The sequence below is a fragment of the Salvelinus alpinus genome, chromosome 27 (assembly GCF_045679555.1).
Source record: "Salvelinus alpinus chromosome 27, SLU_Salpinus.1, whole genome shotgun sequence".
NCBI classification, from domain to species: Eukaryota; Metazoa; Chordata; class Actinopteri; order Salmoniformes; family Salmonidae; genus Salvelinus; species Salvelinus alpinus.
In genome coordinates this window covers 35,374,990-35,386,545 of record NC_092112.1, presented here as the reverse complement: position 1 = coordinate 35,386,545, position 11,556 = coordinate 35,374,990, and the positions used below count along the sequence as shown (strand labels likewise).

At 41.0% G+C, this 11,556-nt stretch overlaps 1 long non-coding RNA gene across 1 annotated transcript; it reads left to right on the top strand.

Annotated features, from left to right (window-relative positions):
* Window positions 1-6,143: 6,143 nt before the first annotated feature.
* LOC139556464 (uncharacterized) lies at window positions 6,144-11,159 on the top strand. The gene is made up of 4 exons (XR_011671124.1): window positions 6,144-6,240; window positions 7,696-7,843; window positions 7,995-8,087; window positions 10,939-11,159. It is a non-coding gene; the product is annotated as an uncharacterized lncRNA (long non-coding RNA).
* Window positions 11,160-11,556: the final 397 nt, after the last annotated feature.

Sequence of the window (11,556 nt, the reverse complement as noted above, 5' to 3'; positions counted from 1 at the left end):
GCACCACCATCTAACCCTATATATACACCACTACCCCCAACACACCTTCCCACTACTTTGGCCCCAACATAATCTACTCCAGACCGTCAGCCTGGGAGGCTGGATTCAATTCTCCCCCAAAAAACTGTTCTTCTAAACTAAAATCTCTGATATGCAAAAACTTCTCTGCTGCCGCAGTGGATCCAACGCAGGGTTAAGGGTCAGAAGGTTGAGGGTTCGCCGACCATCACAGACGAGCTCACTCTTCCTGCCTGTTTCATCAAATCTAATTTTATTTGTCACATGTGCCGAATACAAGTGTAGACTTTACCGTGAAATGCTTCCTTACAAGCCCTTAACCAACAGTGCAGTTCAAGAAGAAGAAAATATTTACCAAGTAGACTCAATTAAAAAGTAATAATAAAAGTAACACAATAAGAACAATAACAAGGCTATATACAGGGGGCACCGGGTACCGAGTCAGTGTGCGGGGGTACAGGTTAGTTGAGGTAATCTGTACATGTAGGTGGGGGCGAAGTGACTATGCATAGGTAACAAACAAACAGCAAGTGTACAAAAGGGAGGGGGGGTCAATGTAAATTGTCCGGGTGGCGATTTTATGAATTGTTTAGCAGTCTTATGGCTTGGGGCTAGAAGCTGTTGAGGAGCCTTTTGGTCCTAGACTTGGCACTCTGGTACCGCTTTCCGTGCGGTAGCAGAGAAAACAGTCTATAACTTGGGTGACTGGCGTCTCTGACAATTTTATGGGCTTTCCTCTGACACCGCCTATTATATAGGTCCTGGATGGCAGGAAGCTTGGCCCCAGTGATGTATTGGGCGTTTCGCACTACCCTCTGTAGCGCCATACGGTCAGATGCCGAGCAGTTGCCATACCAGGCGGTGATGCAACCGGCCAGGATGCTCTCGATGGTGCAGCTGTAGAACATTTTGAGGATCTGGGGACGCATGCCAAATCTTTTTAGTCTCCTGAGGGGGAAAAGGTTTTGTCGTGCCCTCCTCACAACTGTGTTGGTATGTTTGGACCATGATAGTTCGTTGGTGATGTGGACACCAAGAAACTTGAAACTCTCGACCCGCTCCACTACAGCCCCTTCGATGTTAATGGGGGCCTGTTCGGGTCACCTTTTCCTGTAATCCACGATCAGCTCCTTTGTCTTGCTCACATTGAGGGAGAGATTGTTGTCCTGGCACCACACTGCCAGTTGTCTGATCTCCTCCCTATAGGCCGTCTCATCGTTGTCGGTGATCCGGCCTACCACTGTTGTGTTGTCAGCAAACTTAATGATGGTGTTGGAGTCGTGTTTGGCCACGCAGTCGTGGGTGAACAGGGAATACAGGAGGGGACTAAGTACACACCCCTGAGGGGCCCCAGTGTTAAGGATCAGCGTGGCAGACGTGTTGTTGCATACTCTTACCACCTGGGGGTGGCCCGTCAGGAAGTCCAGGATCCAGTTGCAGAGGGAGGTGTTTAGTCCCAGAGTCCTTAGCTTAGTGATGAGCTTCGTGGGCGCTATGGTTTTGAACGCTGAGCTGTAGTCAATGAACAGCATTCTCACATAGGTGTTCCTTTTGTCCAGGTGAGAAAGGGCAGTGTGGAGTGCGATTGAGATTACGTCATCTGTGGATCTGTTGGGGCGGTATTCGAATTGAGAGTGGGTCTAGGGTGTCTGGGAGGATGCTGTTGATGTGAGCCATGACCAGCCTTTCAAAGCACTTCATGGCTACCGACGTGACTGCCACGGGGCGGTAATCATTACACTATGATCAATTATCAGCTCGGGGGAAATCATAAAATGTACATTTATAATTATATATTTATAATTATATAAAACATGCAATGAATTTTCCACCAACAGGTTTCTGTGCCAATGATTAAATCAATTAACCAAGCATAATGACTTTGGGCACTTCAATATCATGGTTTGCATGTTCAACACCACAATAATGGACTACATCAATCTCGACAAACAGAAAATATATACCTCCCTACTAGGGCTGACCCCATTTTGGTCAACTGAGATTTATTTAGTTGAGCAGTGGCAAATAAACTCAGCAAAAAAAGAAACATCCTCTCACTGTCAACTGCGTTTATTTTCAGCAAACTTAACATGTGTAAATATTTGTATGAACATAACAAGATTCAACAACAGACATAAACTGAACAAGTTCCACAGACATGTGACTAACAGAAATGGAATAATGTGTCCCTGAACAAAGGGGGAGTCAAAATCAAAAGTAACAGTCAGTATCTCGTGTGGCCACCAGCTGCATTAAGTACTGCAGTGCATCTCCTCCTCATGGACTGCACCAGATTTGCCAGTTCTTGCTGTGAGATGTTACCCCACTCTTCCACCAAGGCACCTGCAAGTTCCCGGACATTTCTGGGGGAATGGCCCTAGCCCTCACCCCCCGATCCAACAGGTCCCAGACGTGCTCAATGGGATTGAGATCCGGGCTCTTCGCTGGCCATGGCAGTACACTGACATTCCTGTCTTGCAGGAAATCACGCACAGAACAAGCAGTATGGCTGGTGGTGTCACGTTCTGACCATAGTTCTTGTGTGTTTTGCTTGTTTTAGTGTTGGTCAGGACGTGAGCTGGGTGGGCATTCTATGTTGTGTGTCTTGTTTGTCCGTTTCTATGTTTGGCCTAATATGGTTCTCAATCAGAGGCAGATGTTTTGTGTTGTCTCTGATTGGGAATCATATATAGGTGGCTTGTTTTGTGTTGGGGATTGTGGGTGGTTGTTTCCTGTCTCTGTGTTTTCTCTGCACCAGATAGGGCTGTATCGGTAAGCCACGTTTGTTATTTTTGTTATTTTGTATTTTGTAAGTGTTCACTATTTAATCGTCATTATTAAATCATGTTGAACACGAGCTACGCTGCGTCTTGGTCCGATCCCTGCTACACCTCCTCTTCTAGTGAAGAGAGGGAAGGCTGCCGTTACAGGTGGCATTGTCATGCTGGAGGGTCATGTCAGGATGAGCCTGTAGGAAGGGTACCACATGAGGGAGGAGGATGTCTTCCCTGTAACGCACAGCGTTGAGATTGCCTGCAATGACAACAAGCTCAGTCCGATGATGCTGTGACACACCGCCCAAGACCATGACAGACCCTCCACCTCCAAATCGATCCTGCTCCAGAGTACAGGCTTCGGTGTAACGCTCATTCCTTCGACGATAAACGCGAATCCGACCATCACCCCTGGTGAGACAACCGCGACTCGTCAGTGAAGAGCAGTTTGTCAGTCTGTCTGGTCCAGCGACGGTGGGTTTGTGCCCATAGACGACGTTGTTGCCGGTGATGTCTGGTGAGGACCTGCCTTACAACAGGCCTACAAGCCCTCAGTCCAGCTTATCTCAGCCTATTGCGGATAGCCTGAGCACTGATGGAGGGATTATGCGTTCCTGGTGTAACTTGGGCAGTTGTTGTTGCCATCCTGTACCTGTCCCGCAGGTGTGATGTTCGGATGTACCGATCCTGTGCAGGTGTTGTTACACGTGGTCTGCCACTGTGAGGACGATCAGCTGTCCGTCCTGTCTCATTGTAGCGCTGTCTTAGGCGTCTCACAGTACAGACATTGCAATTCATTGCCCTGGCCACATCTGCAGTCCTCATGCCTCCTTGCAGCATGTCTAAGGTACATTCACGCAGATGAGCAGGGACCCTGGGCATCTTTCGTTGGTATTTTTCAGAGTCAGTAGAAAGGCCTCTTTAGTGTCCTAAGTTTTCATAACTGTGACCTTAATTGCCTACCGTTTGTAAGCTGTTAGTGTCTTAACGACTGTTCATTAATTGTTTATGGTTCATTGAACAAGCATGGGAAACAGTGTTTAAACCCTTTACAATGAAGATCTGTGAAGTTATTTGGATTTTTACGAATGATCTTTGAAAGACAGGGTCCTGAAAAGGGACGTTTCTTTTTTTGCTGAGTTTATATGTATTTTTTCATGGTACACGAGACACCAGTCTGATTCGCGCCTGTCTCAGTGGACTAATATATTGCGGAGGCTGTAGGGATGGCACAGTCCTTCACTCTAAAATATGTGCTACTGAAATTGTATATGGTTATATTATGTACGAACAATGGTGCAACTATTGCAACAAAATTACTGGAACTTTCAATAAATTCCCTGGTTTTCCCTAAATCTCGGTTGGAGGTGTGCCAGAACCAGGATGGAATAAGCAGGAAATCCGGAATCCTCCTACCAGGATTTTTGGAAAACCAGGGAATTGTAGTTAATTAGCTAGCTAACCTAACTGTTAAATGTGCATGGGTTTATAAATCATCCATATATATCTACAGAAATAAGACAGATCCTGCTTCTGTTGCCTGTTTGAGAGTTTGTTTAATAGAATATTGATTCTGTGTGCTCTTAATTACTGGAACTTTCAATAAATTCCCTGGTTTTCCCTAAATCTCATTTGGAGGTGTCAGAACCAGAATGGAATAAGTAGGAAATCTGAATTCCTCCAACCAGGATTTTTGGAAAACCAGGGAATTTATTGAAAGTTCCTGTAATTTTTAGTCCTGTTGTCTTAATACTGTCTTAATACCGTAACTTAGGCCTATATTTAAACGTAGCCTATAGGATACTGTGTCAATAAATCAATCATTAATTAATTCGTCATCACACAGCATACAGTACAAGTCATCAATGCTTTGAAATGCCATCAAGCATTTTTTTTAAATGAAATAACAAAGGGAGCCTTGAATAATTAGCCTAAACAATAAATAAACTGCCGGCAATTTAATTCACGAATGCATACAACAGTTTTTAGTCTTTGTATTAATAAAGGCTTTGCAATATTCTTTTGTTAGAACAGATTCTCTGGTGCACTAATACTTTATTTCATGTCGTTTAAACTGTTCCAAAGGGTCCAATTTGGGGCGATTGTAAGCTTCCACAACTAAGTCAAAAGTCTTACACATATCGGACTTTCCCTTTCCCTCCTGAGAAACCAGTAAACTAATTTCGAGTTTATTTGTCATGTCCTCTGCATCCATTATGCTGTCACGTGCTATGGTGTTCAGAGTTTGTTTTGACCAATTTATTGATGTGAATATGATATGCTATAGGTCAGGCCCTATTGTTCACGTGCATGCAATGCATACTGTACGTGTCACGTAAAGAGCAAGGGTTGAGGGAATAGGACATTTCTTTCCTAAGAAAAATATGCATTTCGGTAACAGAACTTCTTTTTTTTTAAAGTAAGAAAGTAGAAGTGTCTTTAATTATATTGCCGCTTCAGCACCACGGACAGCGCGATAAACACTGTTGGTCACTGAAGCAGGGAGGAGAGAGAGCCTGTCCCAAATCAATTGTCGTTGGGCTCCCTCTTGTGTTATTTGTATCAGTGGAGGCTCCTCAGAGGAGGAAGAGGAGGACCAATTTCATAAAAATAAAAATAGTGAAACATTCAAACGTATCCTTTTTAGATAAAACTAAATATATTCATATGTCACCAAATAATTGGTTAAAATACACTGTTTGCATTGAAGGTCTACCGTAACTTCGACAGCACTGTCTGGGCTAGCACCATGGTGTAGCCGGAGCACAGCTAGCTTCCTTCCTCCTCTGGCTTCATTGACTTCAATACAAAACCTAGGAGCCTCACCCCTTCCATAGACATACATGGTAATTATGACCACTTCCGGAGGACGTCCTCCAACCAATCAAAGCTTTTGCAGTATGAACTGACATGTTGTCCATCCAATCATAGATGTAGGATCAGAGAACAGTGTTTTGTATTGGGATTGTGCCACAGAGCATTATCGGGGTTCTATATGTTGAGAAGCTTGGTGACATTGTTGGATGGAGATTAAGAGTGGTAGTTGAGCAAATTAGTTTTCAAATAACAGGAGATGGAGGATGTCACGCCCTGACCATAGATTGCTTTGTGTGTTTCTATTTTTTGTTTGGTCAGGGTGTGATGTGGGTGGGCATTCTATGTTTGTATGTCTATGTTTTGTATTTCTGTGTTTGGCCTGGTATGGTTCCCAATCAGAGGCAGCTGTCAATCGTTGTCTCTGAGAACCATACTTAGGTAGCTTGTTCCCACCTGTGTTTGTGGATAGTTGTTTTCTGTTTTGTGTGTATACCTTACAGGACTGTTTCGTTCGCGCGCTTTGTTATTTAGTGTTCTGAGTTAAATAAATTTAACATGGACACTTACCACGCTGCGTTTTGGTTCGATCCTTCATACTCCTCATCAGAAGAAGAAAATCGTTACAGAGGAGGTATATTATAAATTGTTTCATTGTGTTTAGAACTTTATTTTTGTGTCCAGTTAGTGCAATTTATTTACATTTGCCTTGCTAACTTCAGTAGCTAGCTAGCTACCAGCACCAGTGTGCAGTTTTCTCCGCCAGAATGGCCAACGCTGCTGAAAATGTTGTGGATTTATTGTTGAAGAACCCCTTTCATTCTCTGGGGTACACAGTGCGAATTAAAAGCGAGGGTTGACCTCTGCCTGAGATCAGATTCATGAAGAAGGATGAAAAGATGAGAGCGTTCAATACCAACTGGTATCAAATGTATAGCTGGTTAACAGGGAGCCTATCATCAGCTGCCTGTAATTGCATGTTACGATGCTTTATATGCTGAACATCTTTTCTGGGATGTCGAAAACAATTCCAAATGATTTGATAGCTTCCATTGCGTCATCCATTAAAAGTTAGATTAAAGAAAGAGGTTGACACAGCACATTTTTTCACATGCGCTCAAGTAGGCTTTGCACTTTCCTCCGGACAGACACAAGTAAACACTCATTACATAAATGCTGCAGCAGCCTAGGCTACACCTAAACATTAGAAATCTGACATGTTGTATGTAATTAAAACTATACTATTTTCCGTCTGATCAATTGTAGGCTACTAATAAGAGCAGCTGTATACAGCCTATGAGCCCTGTCCATCTGGTCAGGGTAAACTAATTGGCAACATTATGTATTTATAGTCCATTTGTGTGTCAAGAGAATGTGAATGTGATAAATGTTTTATTATATTCAAAATTGGGCTGGCTAGGCTGCCTATACGTTTCTAATCCAAAATTATTACCTGGAATTAATCAATCGACATAAAGATGGCAGATGTGAGTACATTTTTTTAGAAGGCCTACAGTTGCATGATGCAAACATGCATAAAGCAACCTCAACCCTCTGAGTTCTATTGTCTATCAGTTGTTGTCTATGTATCTGGGTAGAGGAAATCCCCCTCCTAATCTAGTCTACATATCATTTATATGAACAAATATAAGATAGCTGCAGTTTGACAGGGTTTCATCCCCCCCAGAGCCAGGAGTTTTTTTTTAGGAGATTTTTAAAACTTGATTAGGAAAAACTGGTCCCATCATAGCCGATATAACAACTTTTTAGAACTGATTAATCACTGTCATACCTTATAGGATCCAGAGTTTTCCTAGTTAGGTTAACATATAAGGAAAAACTCTAGACCCCAAGGGGTAAAAATTGCCCCACCGCTCTGGGGCCTATGGTGCCACCAGTCTGCTTGCAGTTGTCAGGTATGTGGATGATCAGGGCTTTATTCAGGAACGTTTCTTGGGCTACTTTGATGTGCAGTCTGTTTGACTTTATGAATTTTGAGATGTCTGAGTTTAACTTCATAGAGAAACTCGTTGTCCAAACCTACGATGGCGCAGCTGTAATGGAATGTATCTGCTATTTGTATTTACAGCTAAGTCCCCTCATGTTCCCTGATTTAAGAGGTGATGACTACTCCACTCCACTACCATTGTCAACTTTCTCCTGACATTAACTGAAGCCACAACGTCTCATGTGCCCGCTCATCCACTGGCACATTGAATGTTTCCCTTCCAAGCACTGTGAGTACCCCTATCAATTTTCTCTCATTACTGAATGTAGAGTCAATCACATTATTACACATCAAAGATTTTACTCCTTGCTTGGACTAACTAATTCTTAGCTCTTGTCTAACTGTGTAGTGTCTTGTGTTATTGTTTTTTGTCTTCCCAGTAAAATCCTGTCCTGCACTGGTCAGGCCTCTGAACACCTTAACTCATGCCACATACCCTCATTCAATCACTGCTGTGATCCCTTTCCAACACTGTAAGTAGCCCTCTCATTCCCCTTCCCCATAATATTGTACTATAAATGTCTTTATTAAATGCTTTAGGTTAAAATAATTTGTCTTTGATTTTTGAAACACACTTTGTATACTCAGTGCGTTCCGCGCCTATACTGTGGGTCTCCCATCCTCCTCATTTTTTCAAGTCACCAGCCTCCACTGGTGTGTGTGCAGTGGTCTAGGCTGATTGGTGGTGCTTGTGCTTCCTATCACTCAGAAGTTATGTAGCAAGCTCAGGTGACCATAATGCCTGCCATGAACATTTCCCAGTTGCTTTGAATGTTCAAAGTCATAGTGCAAATAAAAATTTGTTCTTAACTGACTTGCTATAAAGGTTAAATAAATAAAAATATTTAAAAATATATAGTGTAAGAACACTTTTAAAGCCTTAAAGGATATGTCTTGGCCATTAGACCAAGAGGGCCAACAATGATTTTGAAGTTGCAGGAGGGGCTACCTTGAGCAACTGTGACTGTCTCATGTCCGCTACACTTTCACATGTGCATTTTCAAATTTGTATGTACATTTTAACATGTTAAACAGGATAAATAAGGAGACTTTTACTGGGTTTCTCTATTGTCAATTTCTCTCAATCTCAGAATATTGCAACGACCCTGGGAGGGTTCGAGGCCTGCTCCCTGCCTGTTTCATTACAATATTGACTGTTCAATTCAAAATCATCTCTTTGTAGAAAAGTATCTGTTTACATTAATTCCATGTTTAGGCATGTGTATTAAATGTAAGAAAAAACAATAGACAGTTAACATAACAGAAGCAAAAAATAGCTCTCTTGGACGAAATGGCAGCACTAAGCTAGCTAGCGGTTAGCAATTAGCATGTAACTATTAATGTTAGATACAAATTTCCTTAAAAGTAACCAAAGGACATATCATTAGCGTGGTGAGGAGGTTAAAAAAACATTCTTCCATCTGAAAACCAAAGGTCCATTATGTTAAATTAACTGCAGTATAGGTATGTGGTCAGTTGTTATATTGAGAAGTGTCAAATAAATGCATCTACTTACTTATAAGTGATATGCAAGCTCTATATGTTTTAATAGAGCCTGTAATCTTGATATTGTGGCATCTGGATCAGAATGATCCTATTATTAAAAATAGTAAGATTGATCTGATTGTGGATAGAGAAAAGAGGATTACATATTCTGGCTAATTCTGTTCAAGATTAAAAAAACTGGGCTGTCTTTTTGGCTAGACAAAATGTTGTAATTTAACTCGCTCAGTAGATGGCCACATAGAGACCTATCCAAAGCACTGAAAATCCAGATTCTGTGATCTTGATATTGTGGCATCTGGATCAGAATGATCATATCTGATTATTTTCTGGAAAGAAAACAGCTCAAAAACATCCAAAAAAGAGCATTACAGAATCTGTATCATTCTGATCCAAATTAAATGTTTAAAAAAACTGTCTCCATTATCTTCAGTATATAATAAACATACTCATTGACCAGACTAAGCATCAATATAACTGTTTGATAATCATTCCATACAACTGAAATATTTTATAGTTTACCACAGCAAATCTAATGGTCAATTTACCCTACACATTTGAAGGGAAAACTCATGTTGGTGTACTTACTTTTTCATTTCCAAATTATGTAATCCATTAACAATAACTTGTCTTAATACAGTATGGTAATTTCTTATCAAAAGGGGAAAAGTAAATATCCCTAAACTGTCCGCAAATAAAATGTGTAACGAACTCAAGCCAATCGGAATTGAGTTTATATATAATCTGTTTTTTTATTCCAGTTATTTTAAATCACAATTTATATTCATTTGAATTATCTTGACATTTAAGATGAACTGTTTTGTGGGAAATATAACCATATTCTTACACTAAGTATTTTAGATACAATACCGTTCATAAGTTTGGGGTCACTTAGAAATGTCCTTGTTTTTGAAAGAAAAGCAAAACATTTTTGTCCATTTAAAATAACATAAAATGGATCAGAAATACAGTATAGACATTGATAACGTTGTAAATGACTTGTGTCCATGGAAATTACTGATTTTTAAAGGAATATCTATGTAGGTGTACAGAGGCCCATTATTAGCAACCATCACTCCTGTGTTCCAATGGCACGTTGCGTTAGCTAATCCAAGTTTATCATTTTAAAAGGCTAATTGATCATTAGAAAACCCTTTTGCAATTACGTTAGCACAGCTGAAAAATTTTCTGATTAAAGAAACAATAAAACTGGCCTTGAGTATTTGGAGCATCAGCATTTGTGGGTTCGATTACAGGCTCAAAATGGCCAGAAACAAAGACCGTTCTTCTGAAACTCATCAGTCTATTCTTGTTCTGAGAATTGAAGGCTATTCCATGCGAGAAATTGCCAAGAAACTGAAGATCTCGTACAACGCTGTGTACTTCTCCCTTCAGAACAGTGCAAACTGGCTCTAACCAGAATATAAAGAGGAGTGGGAGGCCCCGGTGCACAACTGAGCAATTGGAATACAGGAGTGATGGTTGCTGATAATGGGCCTCTGTACACCTATGTAGATATTCCATAAAAATCTGCCTTTTGCAGCTACAATAGTCATTAACAACATTAACAATGTCTATTAGTATTTCTGATCAACTTCATGTTATTTTAATGGACAAAAACAGCTTTTCTTTCAAAAACAAGGACATTTCTAAGTGACCACAAACTTTTGAACGGTAGTGTACATTTCCAGCCTTGCAATTTTTTGTGTTTCTGATAGGTTGATATTTTATTGGGGGCGGGAGTATCAGACTTTCTTTGACGCATTAACAACATGCGATCAACTGATCTGCTGTCACGTGTGCTCCCTCTCCGGCCTCTAGGTCACCAGGCTGTTCGTTATGGCGCTGATCTACCTGTCACCATCGTTGTGCTCATCAGCGCATAAAGACACTCACCTGGACTCCATCACCTCCTTGATTACCTGCCCTATATATGTCACTCCCTTTGGTTGCTACCCCAGGTGTCATTGTTTCTGTTTCAGTTTCCTGTATGCGTGTTTGTATTATGTTTCACTTATTTATTAAATGGTTTACTTCCTGAACTTGCTTCCTGACTCCCAGCGCACATTTTACATCTGCTGGTTTAATCTTTTGAGTTTTTAGTTGCAAGGAAGTTTGTCTTAAATTGCAGGTGCATGTAATCTCCCATTAGTAGCTTTTTAAGAAATCCAGCACTAATCTACAGCTCCGCAGTTCTGCCCTTTGATTGTAACTGATCCACCGAGTTCAATATTAACTTAACTTCACACTCAACAGGACAGTATTTGGTCGGGGGTTGTGGACCCTAAGCACTGGTCTGAGGCCAGTAATGTGTTTTAACAAACAGAAAACAAGCCAACCTTGGGTTTTTGAAAAGCGCATTACAAATAAAATGTATTAATAATTTACCACAGACTACCATCGAGTTTGGCTGTTGAGCTATGTACTAATTAAATTGCG